The sequence below is a fragment of the Chenopodium album genome, chromosome 3, assembly GCF_948465745.1.
Source record: "Chenopodium album chromosome 3, dcCheAlbu1.1, whole genome shotgun sequence".
Lineage (NCBI taxonomy): Eukaryota > Viridiplantae > Streptophyta > Magnoliopsida > Caryophyllales > Amaranthaceae > Chenopodium > Chenopodium album.
Window position 1 is genome coordinate 33,180,828 of NC_137836.1, and position 18,834 is coordinate 33,199,661.

Sequence of the window (18,834 nt, forward strand, 5' to 3'; positions counted from 1 at the left end):
CCAATGATCTAGAGGAGGGCCTAATATGGATTTATCATTCCTAATGCGATTAGGAATGGTTTTAGTCTTATAGATTCTTCTAGAAGGTTCTTTTCATTCCTAATTCAATTAGCATTGATAAATTGACTTTTGTTGACTTTTTAAAGTTTTCATCAGAATAAAAGAATGTTTTTGAGGAAAATACGATTTTATCCTCCTGTACGGCAATTTTTATCTGATTTTAGAAAACGCGTCAATAACTAAGTTAGCGCCAAACGCCAGCATTAGCGCCTGACGCTAAGCTTGGCGCCTGGCGCTAGCGTTAGCGCCTGACGCTAACCTCGTTTTGCGCGTCAGAACTCTGTTTCGATCTTCTATCTTTTTGGCTGGTTTTCTCTATAAATAGCCTTCTGAAAACTCCGTTTTGATTCACCAACTCTCATCAAAATTCTTGATTACCCTCTCTCTCTATTTTCTAAACTAGCTTTTTTCAAAATACAAAATTCCGCATTCACAAGACCTAGATACACATAGCCATATTCGAAGTTGCCTTCGCCCTAGACGTGAAAGGTTTAATTTCTGAGGGTTTTGTCCCAAATCTCTCTTTCAATTATTTAATTTAATTGTTGTTTTATTATTTTCCTTGAAGTTACTGACGTGTGTATTTTGTTATTAGAAAGAGGTACGAGACATCCAAGTAAGTACTTTAATGATTTATATTGATGTTATTATGTAGAAATCATGCTTAGGTTGTTATTATGATTCCTAATGTTATGTTAGGGCGTTTTGATCTTCCTAGTATCATGTCTAGGGTAACTTTAATATCAAGTATGATTAAAAGTATGATGCCTTTTATGTTCTTCCTAATATTTATGATTGTTAGTATCATGTTAGGGCTAAATATTTGATTTTTATTTCTTAGTGACATGCTAGGGTTTGTTATTTATCTTGTTAGTATCATGCCTAGGATCTTGCTATTATTATGCTTTAACATGAATATTATGATTATTTTTATAATTATTGTGATTATTATTATGTTGCTTGATATTATTTATTGTTATTGCTTGATCACACCTTTTATGCATGGTTAAAGGAAATTTGTACTTGTAATCATGCTTAATAAGATAATTAATAATCTTGTTTAGGGTTAATTTGATTATAATTCAAGTGATTGCCAATAATAGTTTATTTGTGCATTAATATTCAACCAACATAGATAAACAGGTTTAGGTTAATCCTATTGATTGCATGTTAGTCAGAAAGCGCACATGAATACGATCAGAATAAAATAGAGGCCTATTATTATGGCAGGTTCAATCTCTTTTAGGTTGGATTTGTACCTTCATCCCCGAACTACCAGTCATGGTTCAAGACCTCTGGATCGTTAAGGAGTGTAACCTTCACCTCGTGAATGGTTTACAAGTTCCTAAAACTTGTTGGCGACTCTTTTGCTCTATCTTTTTTCCCTTTGGACGCCACCATGCTTTAGTGTATGATCACAGTGGGGTTCAAGCTAGGGGTTAACGCTTGAAATATTCCCTACAGTTTTTGGCGACTCCACTGGGGAGGATTTCTATTTTAATTCCTGAAATTTATTTCGGCAATGATTTAGAATGAGTGGATGAGACTCGAAAAGTTCTAAGTATTTCATGTGCGTAATTTTGATTAACATTATTGTCATATGCATAAAAAAAAAGATCTCATTGGAAAGACCATCCGTAATGAGTTAAAACATAGGATTTTTACACATAGGAAATTTGAGAAATATCTTTCACAACTAGGATCGAAATAACACTGCGCGAAACTAGAAAATTTTATCGAGCACAGAAAGCTGCTGAGGCATGTAGGAACTAGCGTCAGCGAACAAAGATCAGCGCCAGTATTTTGACTTTAGCGCCAGACGACAGCCTCTGTTGCCAGGCGCTACAGCCAAAAGCTGGCGCCAGCCTCTGTTTGCTGGCGCCAAGTTCTTCTAATACCGAGCTAGAAATATGCGTTCTAATTTCGGCCAGTTTTTAGCATTGTTCGCTCGATCCTACTTCCTGATTGAGTTTTTCTCACTTTTTTGAAACCCATATGTGTTCTACATATGGACATAACCCTCTGGGAATTCATGCTCCATCTACCTGATTGAACGCTCTGAGAAACAAAGGGTACATCCGAGAATGTTGAATTCACCAAGCCACGAAAGCGAATTTTTCTAAATTCGAGGTGTCCCATCCACTCGCGCCAACCCTTCATGGTTAGGCTTTCGCGAGGTGCATCCAGACAATTAACCATGGACCCTCCATTGACTAACCCATATCACGAACTTTAGAGAACTAGAGCCATGGTTAGGTTGCAAACTCATTGCATCATATCGTGCCTACTTGACTAATTGTGCATTATTTGTTGTGCATATGGTATATGTTTTTCCTAACTGTTTGTTCGACTTGTGCTAAGATTAAATAAATTAATGACTAAAAGAACTTTGCCTAATTAATTTGAGTAAATAAAGTCTAATATTTTAACTAGAATTGACTTAGTACGACTTTAGGCTTACCCCTGTTGATCAATAATACCGAAAACAGTTTCAGATCGACGCTCCAACAATGGCGCCAAAGTTTAAACTGTAGCGCCACTCTGTGGAGTGTGGCGCCTGGCGACAGTTTTATTGTCTGGCGCTACACTGCAAAGAGAGGCGCCAGTCCTGTCGTTTTGACGACAGTTCGGTTTATTGCTCGAGTCATCACTTTGTGTCTAATTAACCAGTTTGCTAAGTAATTCGGTTAAATTTTACTGTTAATAATACCTTGTTAAGTCATTAATTGAGTCTAGGCAGCAAGTCCCATGGTCTTACACAAAAGTCCAAGCATGTCACTTACACTCACCACATAACGCACACACCAATTCACACTTTTGACCATGTATAAGAAAGTCTCGTATGCGCGTTTTTTCCGTCATTTTTAGGGGGGTAAGTCGGATATTAATCCTCCAATTTAAATACCATACTTGGTTCCTAAAAATATATACCTTATTTTTGCCAAAATTATGCACCTATTTTTTATTTTTTCTCTTAAAAACTGTAAAGTCAAGGTCGATTTGAGTCAAGTAATTAAAACAAAAATGGTTTAAATTACAGCGTGTGGGCAAGAAAGGAAGGGCAGTTAATCAAAGACAATCTTTTTGTACAAGTCCAACTTTTTGACAAACCCATCGCTCGTAAGAGGAAAGCTAGGACAGCAATGGCAACACAAGAAGAAGTCAATGAGCTCAGGAACCAACTGGTTACCGTGACTGAGGCACTAAAGATCCTAACCCTTAAGATCGATGATCCCGTGAAACAACAACAGATGGACCTCATGTAAGAGAGTCTGAGCAAGCTATCTAGCGACTACAAGTTTCAAGGGATTAGCTAACAAGGGGTCTCGGTGGACAAGGATCTTCTTCCACAGAAGTTCAATGCCAACGACATCCCGAAATTCAAAGCAACTGATAACCCTTATTTTCATTTAAGAGCCTTCGAAACAATAATGAGTATTAAGGGTATCGACAAGAAGGTGTTCCCCTCTCTGTTTTCACTATCTCTCGAAACCGTTTGCCAGCAATGGTTCTTTTATCTCGAGAAAGAAAAAACCTCCACCTGGGAGTCCATAGCAAACCCTTTCGTTGATAGATACAAATGCAACATTCAAGTTGAGACTGACCATAGGGAACTTGAAATCCTCAAGCAAAAGGAGAATGAAGGCTTCACCTCCTTCTTTAACAAATGGAGAGAAACCTCAGCTAAGATGATTGAGGTGCCCAGTGAAAAAGAGTCCGTAAGGTTATTCATCAAAAACCTTCAAGAAAAGTACTCCAAGCATCTCAAATATCAGAATAACCTCCATACCTTCAAGGCCGTCTACGGCATTGGAATCAATATTGAAGACGACCTGGCTAAGTTGAAAGCTGCCAACAATAACTCCAACAGTGGCTGGAAAGGCAAGAAGAACGACAATCCTTCTTTTTCCAAAACCTCCCACTTAAAAAATGTTAGCACTTTTAACCTAGGTGAAGTCCTTGCTATGAATAATCAAGGACAAAAGAAACCATTTAGGAGGAACTTTACTCCTATTGGCATGAGTTATGACACCGCATTTGATCGATTAAATGCAAAAGGTCTTATAACTCCTATTGGACCATTTGGGGACCCACCAGTCGAAAAGAGGACGGCTAACTAGAACCCCAATGCACATTGCAAGTATCACCAAGGTAGGGGCCATCTTACCGAGAACTGTTGGAAGCTTAAAGAAGCTATCCAAGACTTAATCGACAACAACAAGCTACCATTGCCCCCTGCCATTAAGAAGCCAAGTATTGATAATGCGGCTCTTGCTCACTCCTTGGCCATCTCTGATGAGGAAAACCAGGTTGATCCTTCATCTCTCATCAAACCCGTCAAAGAAATCCATGCTATCAAAGAAGAGGAGGAGATCTTTTTCGATGCCATGGATAGCCTTCCAGAACTAGCAAGTAAAGAGGACTTACAATTGCTTACACTGACTATGATGGAAGGATCACACTTGCTACGTGAAGCCCTCAAGGTAGTAAAAGAACTTTAGCAGAAATATGACGATGTTCCACTCTCGAAAGATAAACCCAAGAGAGAATTCACACCCATAGGAATGACCTATGATGCTACTTTTGATCATCTCTATGATCAAGGACTAATTAAACCTATTGGCCCTACTGAGGATCCAACACCAGAAAAGTAATCTTCAAGGTGGGATCCCAAGTCCTACTGCAAGTACCATCGAGGAAACGGTCATACCACAAATGAATGCTATAGGTTTCAAAACCTCATTCAAGATCTTGTGGAGGCCAATAAGATCTCATTACCTCTAGCTAGCAAGGGAACGAGGAAACACTTTTCTTTGCAAGTCACCGATAAACCCAAGAAGAGTAATAGACTCTACACTCCAATTGGGATCCCCTACGTACAAATGTTCGAAATGCTCTCCGAGAGTGGCGAGATCAAACCTCTCGAACCGAGACCATTTGAATCATTGAAAATGACAGATAGATATTACTGTCAATATCATCAATCAGGGGGTCATACTATTGAAAATTGTTTTAAATTCAAGGATTTAATTCAGAAAATGATTGATGATAAAAAGCTAGTCGAAGTTCCACAAGAAGAGGATGTAAATATTAATGGAGTTTGGGATAGCGACGAAGAAGACGTCTACTTAAAAGACATGGTAGGACCTCCACCTTTGGTGTCATATGCCATGGATGACTTTTGGGTTGAATAAGATTCATCAATAGACGTCCTCACAAGATCCGGGAGAATGCACCCTCTTGTTTTAACACAACCCATGCCAACCACACAGCAAGTTCCCATACCTATCATTGAATATAATGACATCGTCAAACAATTCAAGAAAACAAAAGTCGAAATGAACGTATGAAAACTTCTGGCCACGTCTCGAGAACATAGGTTGGCTGTAATGAATGCCTTAGACAAAATAGAGATAGATTCTGACACCACTCTTGAGGGGTTGGCTAACTTCCTCACGAGTAATCTCCCTAGTCCCATCAATTTGATCACCTTTTCCAACAAGGATTTACCCCCAGAAGGTGACAAACACTATAAGGCATTAAACCTCACAGTGGTTTGCAAGAGAATGAACGTCCCTATGACTCTTGTAGACAATGGATCAGCCATTAACGTCTGTCCACTTAGAACTGCGAGGATGCTAGGCATAAGGGATGAAGACTTAACCCCGTCAATGCAAGGAATAAGAGCCTACGACAACACTCGTCGTCAAGCTCTTGGTAAAATTACTATGAATGTAATGGCGGGAGCGATAGAACATGCTACTACTTTCCAAGTAGTAGATATTAAAGCTTCATTTAATCTATTGTTGGGATGCCCTTGGCTTCATGACCTAAAGGCTGTCCCCTCATCTCTCCACCAACAAGTAAAAGCTATAGTTGGAGGAATTCCTATTACCATCGATGCTTCGCCTATGAGAATCAAGTCTATAGAGAATCCAATAATTAATGTGGAGCACGATGAAGACGATGAAGATTTGTGGGGCTTTAATGAAGAGGTCTCCTTAATCCACGAGGATGAAAGGACCGCTCTCTGCCACAACCCCCATTCCGACATGATCGTGAATGCTATTCTGAAAAAGCAAGGACATTTTCCTGGGATGACCCTAGGAAAGAGGAAAGGAATAGAAAAAACGCTGGAATCACCTAGCCTCCCTAAGTTAGACACTTTCGGACTTAGTTTTGAACCGACTCGGAAAGATCTCAAGCAAGCCCAGGAAAAGTCGAAGGCACGTAGAGACGCTTTTATCCAAAAGAAAGCAATCCCAATGGATCAGTACCCTCTTACCCTTAATGGTCAATTCATAAAAAAAGGAGAGGACTATCTAGCTATGAATTTCCCGAACCATTTGTTGTAAATGGAATAAGGCAACCGGGATTCAAAATTTTCCTAGATTGCTGTTTCACAGACGAAATCCCAACTCCTATCCATAAGGAGAAAGCACCCCCATGATTTGACTTTAACGTCATGGGATTATTATTTGGGCGAGAAAAGGATGAGCCGACATACAAAGAGGATAACTCCTCGCTCATTCAAATAGTCCTACAAAGTGAAAACTTCGATCCCTCGAAGCTAATCACTCCAGCGGAAGGATCACTACAAGTATGACGCAAGACCGTCAAGGTGACTACTCCAAGTGGAAGGAAAATCTCCATCACGACAGGGCAAGGACCGATGTTCGAAGAGTCGTCTGAGTCATAGTCAGAGTCAGAGTCTCTCCCTATAGAGTCATCTAGGTTTTTAGTTGTAGCACCTTCCCCTTCTATCTCTTCTCCTAGAATAGTTAGTGATCAAGTCCCTGAGGACATATCACTCTTCGATGTAATGATCTCAGAGTATAATAATATGGCTTCTTTTCCTTACTCCTTGTGTTCTTCTTTAACCCAAGATGACGAGCATTCCTTAACTAACAATGAAAAAGACAAAGAACTTATTAAAGCAATGGAAACACTTGAAAAGAAGACACCGATAATTGAAGAAACTGAGACGGTTGATATATCAAATGATTCAACCAATAAAAGAGAAGTTAAAATCGGACTAACACTTAATGAACAAGAAAGAACCAATTTAATCAACTTGCTTAAAGAATTCATTGATGTATTTTCTTGGTCATACGAAGATATGCCAGACATTAATAGAGAAATTGCCCAACACACTATACCACTAATTCCGGGAATGAAACCTGTAAAACAAAAGTTACGTCAAATGAAACCCGACGTAGCTCTTAAAATAAAAGAAGAAGTTCAAAAGCAAATAACTGCAGGTTTCATCAAGGTATAAAAATACCCTGAATGGGTCGCCAACGTCGTCCCAGTTCCGAAAAAAGATGGAAGGGTAAGAATGTGTGTCGACTATCGAGATCTAAATAAGGCAAGTCCAAAGGACGACTTCCCTTTACCACACATCGATATTCTGGTGGATAACACAGCAAATCACGCACTTCTCTTATTCATGGATGGATACGCAGGCTACAATCAGATTCTCATGGCAGAAGAAGACATGGAGAAAACAGCCTTCACAACACCGTGGGGTACTTACCGTTACACGGTAATGCCATTCGGGTTGAAAAACGCGGGTGCTACTTACCAACGTGTAGCGACTGCCTTACTCCATGACATGATGCATAAAGAAGTCGAAGTATATGTGGACGACATGATTGTAAAATCAAAAGATTGCCCAGGCCATCAAGTAGCCTTAAGAAAATTTTTCGAAAGGCTAAGAAAATACAATATGAGGTTGAACCCATCTAAGTGTGCTTTTAGAGTCACCTTAGGCAAGCTTTTGGGTTATGTCATAAGCTCTAGAGGAATAGAGATAGACCTAACCAAGATCAAAGCAATCATGTCAATGCCACCGCCCAAAACCGAGAAGCAGATTCGTGGATTTATTGGCCGGTTGCAATACATAAGTAGGTTCATATCAAAATTGACGACAATATAGGAACCTTAAGAAGAATGTACCAGTAATATGGGATGACGAGTGTCAAAAAGCCTTTGAAAAGATCAAAGCCTATCTCGCAAATCCTCCCGTATTAGCACCAGCACTTCCGGGAATACCTCTTAGGCTGTATTTAACAGTTACAAAAGAGACAATGGGAGCTATGCTAGCACAAGAAGTAGAAGGCAAAGAAAATGCGATCTACTATCTTAGCAAGAAAATGCTCGAATATGAAGCAAGTTATACACCACTTGAGAAATTGTGCCTCGCCTTGGTGTGGGCCACAACCAAGTTAAGACATTACATGCTAGTACATACAGTCTTCGCAGTCTCCCGATTAGATCCACTCAAGTATCTATTAGAGAAATCTACACTCAATGGGCGCATATCGAGATGGATAGTCAATTTAGCCCAGTTTGATGTAAGGTTCATGCCACAAAAAGCTATCAAAGGATCTGTGGTGTCAGATTTTCTAGCGGACTTTCTAATAGAAGACTCGACACCAATACAGGACAATGAGTTTCCAGATGAAGACTTAATGGTCACTGAAGATGATACCTGGACCTTGTACTTCGACGGAGCTTCAAACCAAAAGGGATGCGGCGTTGGAGTATTGCTAGTATCACCTAAAGAAGAGCATGTTCCAATCTCCATAAAGCTTGATTTCGACGTTACCAACAACACTGCTGAATATGAAGCATGCGTGGTAGGCCTTGAAACAGCCTTGGCATTGGGAGTAAAAAAGTTACGGATATTCGGAGATTCTTTATTAATCATCAGTCAAATCTCCAAAAGGTGGAAAGTAAGGAGCAAAAGTCTAGCCCCTTACCAAACCTATCTGGAAACCCTTACTAATCAGTTAGAGAAGGTAGAATACACATATCTACCTAGAGAAGAAAATCAATTTGTTGATGCCTTGGCAAGACTAGCCTCAATGGTTAGGATTCCTACGGAAATCGAGAAAATGCCTCTAACTATAGAAATAAGGCACAAACCAGCATATATTCAAGCTATAGAAGATGATGAAGTAATCTAGGACGAAGATGAAGAAGAAGAAGAAGAAGAACCGTGGTATACAGATATACTCAATTATGTCACCAAAGGAGAATACCCTCCCCATGCTGACAAAAGAGCAAAAAGAGCATTAAGACTCTTGGCTTCCCAATACGTACTCATAGAGAACAAACTACATAAAAGGGTACCTAAGGGTCGAGCTCTCTTATGTGTAGGAAAAAAGGATGCCTAGAGAGCAATGAGGATAGTCCACGAAGGAATTTGTTGAACTCACGTAAATGGCAAAATGTTAGTCCAAAAGATAATGCGAGAAGGATATTATTGGACTACAATGAATAGGCATTGCCATCAATACGTAAAAAGATGACCTAAGTGCCAAATCTATGCTAATTTACAACATGTTCCTCCGTCCTTGCTCTACACCTACACATCACCATGGCCGTTCTCTACATGGGGAATTGACATCATCGGCAAAATCACTCCCCCAGGAACAGGAGGCCATGAATATACCCTAGTGGCAATTGATTACTTCACAAAGTGGGTTGAAGCACAATCATACGCCAAACTCACCGCAAAACATGTAGCACTCTTTATCGAAAGGAATATTATTTGTCGATACGGAGTCCCACATGAAATGATAAGTGACAATGGAACTCACTTTCAGGCCGAATGTGAAGAATTGCTACAAAATATGGCATTCAACATCATCACTCTTCCCCTTATAGACCCCAGGCAAATGGAGCAGTCGAAGCAGCTAATAAAAATTTAAAAACTATCATCGAGAAAATGACGGAAAATTACAAGGATTGGCCTGACAAACTTCACTTCGCATTGTGGGGTTATCGCACGTCAATTCGCACATCAACAGGAAATACGTCATTTTCCTTGGTTTATGGAATGGATGCCGTACAACCTGTCGAACTAGAGATTCCATCTCTACGCATCGCATTAGAGAGCAAACTCGATGAAGTTGAATGGACTAGGGCAAGATATGAAGAGCTAATTCTACTTGATGAAAAACGACTAGAAGCTCTACATCACACTCAATGTTACCAAACTCGTATGGCTAGGCATTTTAATAAGAAAGTCAAGACACGAAACATCAAAATAGGAGACTTGGTGTTAAAAGCATTAAGGAAAAATGTTTTAGATCCAAGGCGAAAATTCAGACCTAATTGGTCTGGACCCTACATTGTCAAAACAATCCTGTCAGGGGGTGCAGCAAAATTAACTGATATGGATGGCAATGAGTTCTCGAACATGACAAATCTTGACCAACTTAAGAAATACTACCCATAATTACTTGAGTAGGATACTAAAGAGAGCTTCGTTTGGCCTGTTTCCTTAAGAAAGGATACGTAGGCAACCCATTACGGGTGTGGCCACTTTATTTTTTTCAAATCTCGCATCCCAGACTTAATAAAAAATTCAACAGAAGATCGACGAAACATCGGCGTCACAAAAAAAATTCTGGCGCCAGCCGATGAACATCAGCGCCAGACGACAGCTTCCGTCGCCTGACGCCAAACTGCCGTAGCTGGCGCCAGTCGCAGAATCGTGGCGCCAATTCACAGCAAAATATCTGGGAATATTTCGGTGTTTTTCGGAAAATTTTTGACTTCCGTACTCGAAAAAATTTCTAGAAAATTAATTCTTCGGTTTTCATTGCTTTAATAAAATAAATTTAAAGTAAATAATTTAATTAAAAAGCTGGAATTTCATTAAAATAAATTACATTATTGATAGAATTTAAATAAAGCTTAAATAAATTGACTTTAAATTTAAAAACTAAGTCTAATAATTGGAAATTAAGCAATGATCTTAATCTTTTTTCTCTTTCTTAGCCCTTTTCCAATTCTTGTCTGCATCTTCTTCCTCATCCATAACCTTAGCTAATAGGCATCCTTTAGAGGACTTACATTCAATCTTGGAGTAAATAGTTTCCCCCTTAGCTAGGACCCCATGCTTCTTTTCTACCTAAGCTTTCTTTTCTGTGGTGTCAGCTTTGCCTTTTCCTTTATCTTTTGCAGTACTCTTCTTCCTAGGCATTATAGGTGTTTTGAACTCAATCCTTTCACCCAATCGTTCCTTAATAGGGATCACTTTGTCACCTAGACGACTCTTCACATCAGTTTTACTCTGATTTTTCTTCGCGTCCTTTGAGGGTTTCTTCAGAAGCCACTTTTTCACATCATTGGGCAAAGAAGGAGAAACCTTTTTGGGTAATTACTTCCAATAAAGGTCTAGCGCTCCAATAAGCATCAAATTTGTCTACTTCACGGGAGACAGGGAACTCGTAGGGACGACGAAGATCTCCGGAAGGAATACTCTGAAGTAGGTCGTACTGTCTTTTTACCCTGCAAGAATAATAAAAAGTCATGCGGGACAAGCTTGGAAGACGACAAAAAGGCTGCTTGTTGACACCAACCATCTTTTCTATTTTCCACCAAGGGATGACCCACTTGATGGCAAAATTACAAGACTCGAAGACCTTCTTCCATTCATGGCGCCCCATCTTAGAGAAGCATTTCTTCCTTCTCAAGAAGCAATTTGGAGTATACTTCTCAATGTTATCCGGAGGGCTAATTAATTCCAGTCTTTCCATTAGCCACATTTGTTAAAATTGCAATGCAAATAAATTATTATTACTATACAAAAATATATTTTTGATTTTTGTAATTAAAAATATTATTTTTCTAACTGTAATAAAATTGGAGAGCCCCGAAAAGGTGCTTTTGGATTTTTCTTTAATTCATCAAGGCTAAGCATGGTCTCTCCAACTATTAAGGGCATTGGATTTCTCCCAGATTTAATTTGTTCTAAAACAGTGGATATAATTGATTGACACTCATTATTTTTACCACTAGTAAGAAAAAATTGATTAAGCATGCAAAACAGGAAATCCCTTCTTCTATAAACATGGAAAGATTCAGAATAAGGTCTATCAAAATAATGGCGAGCAAATTCTTTTAAATTAACTATGCTACCATCCACTATTTTTGATAGATCTCTGTCTTTTAAATTGAAGAAGCGTTCAAAATCCTTATAATAATATTCGTTTATTCTAGGGATTACTACAAGATCTAGCGCAGGGCAGCCTAAAATAGCACCGAATTCTTCTGACAAAGGGCTAATTTCATCATACCCTATTCTAAAGCAATGAGTATCTACATCCCAATATTCTAGAGCAGTATGAATAAAATCTGAATCAAGATCTACCCCTTTGATACCATAAATACCCCCCAAGTGAAACACATTTAACTCTTTTCTCTCCTTGGCATTAAGAGACCGACACCATTCATGAGTGTAGTTGGTAAAACTTTTGGAGACTAGAGACATATTGTTATTTTTTTCTAAAGCTAAGGAAAATATTTTATTTGCTGAAATTATGAGGAAAATTGGCTGGACAGGGGGCTATTTATACACAAAATCGAAGCAGTTTTTATCCAGGAAGGATTCGGAGTCAGCGCTCATTAGCGCCAGACGCCAGAGCTTGGAGTCAAACGCTAAGTGTAGCGCCTGGCGCAACACCAAAACGCGTGGCGCCAGCTAGCACTAATATGTCTCATCGTACGAGCTTTCCAAAAAACCGCGTTTTTGACCTGATTCGAGTCTGCCAATGACTTTACTGTTTCCTTATCTTTTTCTAAAAATTCATTTATTCCTCCCCCTTAATTAATATAGCTATTATATTAATTATATTATTTTTCGGATTTTATTTAGACTAACTTTCAAGTTTTTATAAATCCAATATTTTATTTGACTTTTTATTTTTCATTTTTTCTTTTTTGGGGGAGAAAGTCGGATACCCTCCATTAATAATAAAAATGACGGAATTTTTTGCGCAAAATTATTTTTTCACAATTCTCTGCACACACAAACATGTACATAATAATAATAAATAAATAAATAAAACACGATAAATAAAGAATAAACTCATAATAGTATGTATATATAAAATATGTCTAAATAATGAGTCTAATTAAAAGGCAAAATTCTATACAAAGTCAAAATAAAATAATAAAAAGCACAAGAACAACTATGGCGCCGGGGGACGTACACCCATCATCTCATAAAACTGCGCCATACGATGAGTAACCTCTCCACCAGCTTCGGCTCCGGCTCCAGCTTCACTCTCCTCGGGAGGAGGAAAACTCAGCACATGACCCGTCCACCCAAGATCAACCTGAGGCTGAGGCTACGGAGGCTGCTGTGATGACGAGCCGACCTCGTACATCCCACCACCTCTAAGAGCCGAGGTAGCCTCTCCCTGTCCTACCGGCGCAGCAAGTGCACCCTCAGATGAAGAGCCTGAGCCCTCTACCGCCTCGGTACGAGCAGCCTCAGAACGACCGCCCCGACCACCCGAACTAGTGCGGCGACGTCTCGAGCTAGACCTCGCCGGATCCCTCCGCACCTTGACAGGGTAAAGTCGTATCCCCTAATAAAAAATAATTACCTAAGTCCTCTAACTAAAGTAGATAGGGAAGTAGGGTCGAACTCCACAGGGAAACAAGTCTTTCTACTCCTAATTAACTAATATAATCTAGATTATGAGGTAACCAATATTTATAATTAAATAATAAACTAAACTACGGAGATAAAGAATAAGGAGAAAATAATATATAAAAGGATCTAGGGCATAGGTTCACCAATAAATAACATTCCAGGGTAGAATATAATAATCATTCATCAATGCATAATTAATCAGATTATAAAGGACTTTCGTTACGTATTATAATCACACGATTAATTTACCGGTATTAAATCTCATCTTTCGAATCTCGACCTAACCATTTATAAATTAACCTGCCTATTGAAACTAGACCTAAACATCAATTCTTATCTGTCGAATCTCGAATCAATATTGTCAAACTCATGCAAAAATGATCAGGCCTAATCTAGTCACAGAGCATTAAATCAATAGATAGGAAATTAATCTAACATTGATAATTAACAACAATAAATTACCCTTTCATATTATTTATGGATCCCATAAACCCTAGAAAGAAAACTACTCACACATTATAGAAACTAAACTAATCAAAGCAATAAAACAAGACATGATTAAAGGAATAAAATAAACAACTAAGATTAAGAGAAGAGAAATCGTTACCAAAATAAATATGGAATTAAGAGAAGATTAAGAACAAAGGTTTAAGAGAAAGCAAATCTAAGAGAACAATTAAGAGAGTAAAGAAAGAGTAAAAAGAGAGAGAGAGAGAGAGAGAGAGAGAGAGAGAGAGAGAGAGAGAGAGAGAGAGAGATAGAGAGAGATAGTGTTCCTAAAATCGTATTACGGAGGAGTATTTATACTCCTTACAAATCTTAAACTAAAACAAACTAAAAGGACGCTAATCGTCTCCTAACAATTACACGCGCCCGATCGGGCGCGCCTTTTTGCTCTTCAGGTAGAATCTCGCTCCCGGCCGGGCGCGTCACCGGGCGCCGACCTTAGCTTCTCTCGCCCGGCAGGGCGCGCCTCCGGGCGCCAGCCTCTTTGGCCGGGCGGATCTCTTGGGCCACTAATTGGACTACGATTGGGCTCCAATTCTTCGGGCCAATGTGGGTTTCCTCCTCGGGTCTTGATTACTCGGCCCAAATGCCCCGGTATCACCTATACCGAGCTCTTAATCACCGGTTCGATGGCTCTAACCGGCCCTGGGCTATAATCTGGTCGTGCTTCTCCAATGTTCGTGATTGCTCCAAAATATCTCGGGAAAATACTCCAAAAGTGTAAATCCCTGCAAAAGTCAACCAAATCTACGAAAACACTAGAAAACACCAATTAGTAATAAAAGTGGCTCTAAAGATCCAAAAATACTACTAATTATGACCAAGGGACGGGGGTAAAATACTATATAAAATAGACACATCAAACTCCCCCAAGCCAAACCTTTGCTTGTCCCTAAGCAAAGATCACATCAACGAATCAATAAATATGCTTCACCCCAAAAAAGTAAAAATCAAGCACAAATGATTCAGGGTAAATCAAATAAACATGCTTCAAAATCAACCAATCAAATCCATCCAATTACCTTTCCTCCCTAACAATTGTCAAACAGAGCAAACCACAAGAGCATATAGAATTCAAGATTAGTGCTCACGCACTCCACTCTCATTTTTGTGGCGAGTAAAAGATGTACTCGATCGCTCTCTATCCAACCCCTTTATGTGAACAATGCCCTCCCAACTCACACTCTCCTGTGTATAAAACAATGAACGCTCAATCCTACTAGTCGACTAGAAATATGTAAAATCATAACTTGCATTGATAAACAACACTTTCACATTCATACAATTCTATGCACAAAGGTCGGAAGGTCTTTAAAGCTTGTAATGTAAGGCTAGGGTAAAGGGTAGGAATCATTTGGGAACAAGTGAGAGAAAAGCTATGCTTAAGGGAGAAAATCCTAATAAAACCCATGATCAAAATAAATAATGATCAACATCTCCTACAGAACCAACTCTAACAAAAATCAACCAAACATACTTCAATCATAATAAACAATCCCAACACTTACATATCACTCATAAAAATATAATAATGAAGAAGTGGAGTGAGTAAACAAACTTTATTTCCAAACTTGAATTTTTCATTGAAGCTCTTATTTTTTTCTCTTTTGAATCAACCTCTAACTAGAACATTAGAACATTGAACATTTTTTTTCTTTTTTTTTTGCTTTTTTTTTCTATCAAAGTTCACTTATTTTTTCACATTTTTTTTTCTTGAACTTCTTCTTTTTTTTTTTCATAACATCATGCTTTGTTTGTGTTAAAGGGAGAACTGCGAGGAGCCAACCCTAGTACGAGAGGACTGGGTTGGGCCAACCTAGCAGAGGAGAATCCTCGGTATCTTTTCTTTTGGCCCTCAAGAAAATATAACTCTCAAACTCATCAAAAATAAACATGATTAAAAAGCAAGACAACTTCTCAAAACCCACCCAAATTATGCAAATAATAAGCACACTACAAACTCTCTCACCTCACTCATTAATAGCTCCCCCAAGCCAAGCTTGGGACTAGTAACCAATGGGGTAAAATAGGCTTGTAATGTGGCTAATAAACAACAAAAAGTCAAGGCAACAACATGGGAAGCAAGAAGGGAACAAAAGTATCTACAATCATCTGGAGGCTACCTAAAAGAATGAACGCCTTCGTCCTCCTCAATGTGCATAATAATGAATCATATAAATATTACTAATAGTTGCAAACCAATACTCAAATTCATTGACATACCAAGAACTAACACACATTTCTAATCAAATCAACTAGTCAAGCACTATATTCACAAGTAGTTGGACAAAATTGACGCATGTTAAGATTTCAAGGCAATCAAACATCAAATCATGATTAACTAATTCACAATGCTTATCATCATATACCAAGAATCAAAACAAATTTTCTCAAGTAAGGGGTACAGGGAAGCATGATTTACAATTCATTGGAACGTATTTTTGGATTTTTTTATTTTTCATTTAAAAAAAAAATAAATAAATAAAATTACATGTATAAGAAAGCAATAAAACTAACGTAAGAAAACACACCAAAAATAAAAGAAAAGAGAAAAAGAAAGATACCAAATCAAAAATCTCCCCCAAGCCAGAATTAGACAATGTCCTCATTAGCTCGGGAACTAGCCCAGCATAGCTAGTCCTGATCATCCTCATCCATCGAGCCGAAACCTGCACCTCCATTGCCACCTACACCACCTGCACCAGAAGAGCTACCACCAAAATAATCAGCATGAAAACTCCCCCCCACCGGTCCCTCCAAAGGAATGTCCTGGCCGTACCCATGGAAGAAAGAATAGTCAGTATAAATACCATGGGCAATGGGATCCCTATCGTATCCCTAGGGTGGAGGCTGAAACCAGTCATTGTGAATAGCGTCGTCGGGAATGTTGCCCCGACGAGCATAATCATCGTACATAGGGTAGAGAGCTTTACCCTGGTTCCTCTCTAGGTATCATAACCTCTGGTTTATGGAGCCTACAATCCTCCTAAGGTCAGTATGGGAATGCTCGATACGTCCGAAGGCCTGACCTATACTCTGAAGGTCCCAAACTGGGTCAGAGTCAACATGAGGGACGGAGTGAGACATGCGAGGTGGAGAGAATGCCACCTCGGGCTAAGGCTGAGGCTGGGGTGGTGGTGCTTGCCCCCTAGCGTTGGCAACTAAAACATCATATGTGTAGGATGGTTGCCCTGGGGGGAAAGGCGGTCAAGTCTGGACTGGGTAAGGGAAAGATGGGCAAAGGTTGCTCGCTCCCAGTCCTAATACACCAGAAGGGTGTCTGCTTGCTATCCGGTCGTATCCACCCCAACTCCTCAAAATACCTAGCAGTCACATAGGTATCTGGTCCACAGTTGGTCAGTTGGTGGGGTCCATCCACTACAAAACCGACCTTTTTCACTGCTATTCGAGTGATAAGGCCTCCTAAACGGATGGGGGTTTTTGATGTGGTGCTGACCGTGGCATGCCTGCTCAGATGGTGAATAATAAACCTACCTATGTTCAATTTCCCGAACCCATACACATAGTGTCCTATGATAGCTAGTTCGTTAGTTTGGGCATTATGGGGCTCGTTCCTACCTAAAAAACACAAACCCGCAAATCTTTGCCAGATTTTTGGGACAGGGTGGTGAATAGGTTTGGTACTAGCATGTTGGGGGTCAGGAGTAGGCAAACCAGTCAAAGCATGATATACGTCACCCATTTTATAGTCCGCATGCCATTGGTGAGGTAATTCAGAATTTAATTCAAATAATTTACAAAATTCTACATAAGTTAAACTAATATTCCTATTGTTCAACCTAAAAATTAAATTCGGCCCATTTCTACTACTTACAACTTGTAAAGAAGACAAAAATTCACAAGTTAGTTCTCGGAATGTAGGATAGTGCATATCAACAAATTTTCTCATGCCAATGTCATTTAAAAATCGTTTTACAAAATCATACCAACCAAATGATTCTAAAATGAGGCGGTGTAACCACCGAGAAGGAATTACCTCGCTCCCGATTAAGTGTTCTAGCCGCTCCTTTTGCTCTCGGCTAGCAATACGGATCGTCGGCCAGTACGGGAGTTGCAATTCCGGGTCTTATTCCTCCCTCGAACCGGAGCTCCTACCGAAAATAGACCGAGCCCTCTTTGAAGCCATGGTAGAAATGGGTATGAAAATTTATTTGAATAAAATCTGAAAATTTTTATATGGAAATGTAGAAGATGAAGAGGGGATTAAAGATATGTAAAAAGTTTTGAATTTGGTTGAGGAATGGAGGAGAAATCTTAGAGAGAAGGTAGAGAGAATTTGAGTTTTAGAGAGAGAAAGTTATGGAGAAATAAGAATGAAATGAGAAAAGCCGAAGAAAGAAGATGAAGGAGAAGAGTCGGGTGCGTCGCGCCCGGTCGGGCGGGGGCTTGCCCGGTCGGGCGATCTAATTTGGAAAATCTTTTCAGCTCTCGCGCCCGATCGGGCGGCATTCCCCCGATCAGGCGATCTAAATGCCCGATTTCCTTCAACTCTCGCGCCTGGTCGGGCGCCCTTCGCCCAGTCAGGCGATCTGACATGAAATTTTTAACCTCTTCTCGCGCTCGGTCGGGCGTGAGTCGCCCGATCGGGCGGACAAATTTTGTCCGTATACGACGAGTTTTGCGCCTGGTCGGGCTCCCATCACCCGATCGGGCGAAATTACTTGATTTTGAAGCCTTGGTCTCGCGCCCGGTCGGGCGAGCTTTGCCTGGTCGGGCCGGAGGCTAAATTGTCGAATTTTAATTTCTTCTTTTCTCAAAATTTGGCTAACTCTTTTCCTTCAAAACTG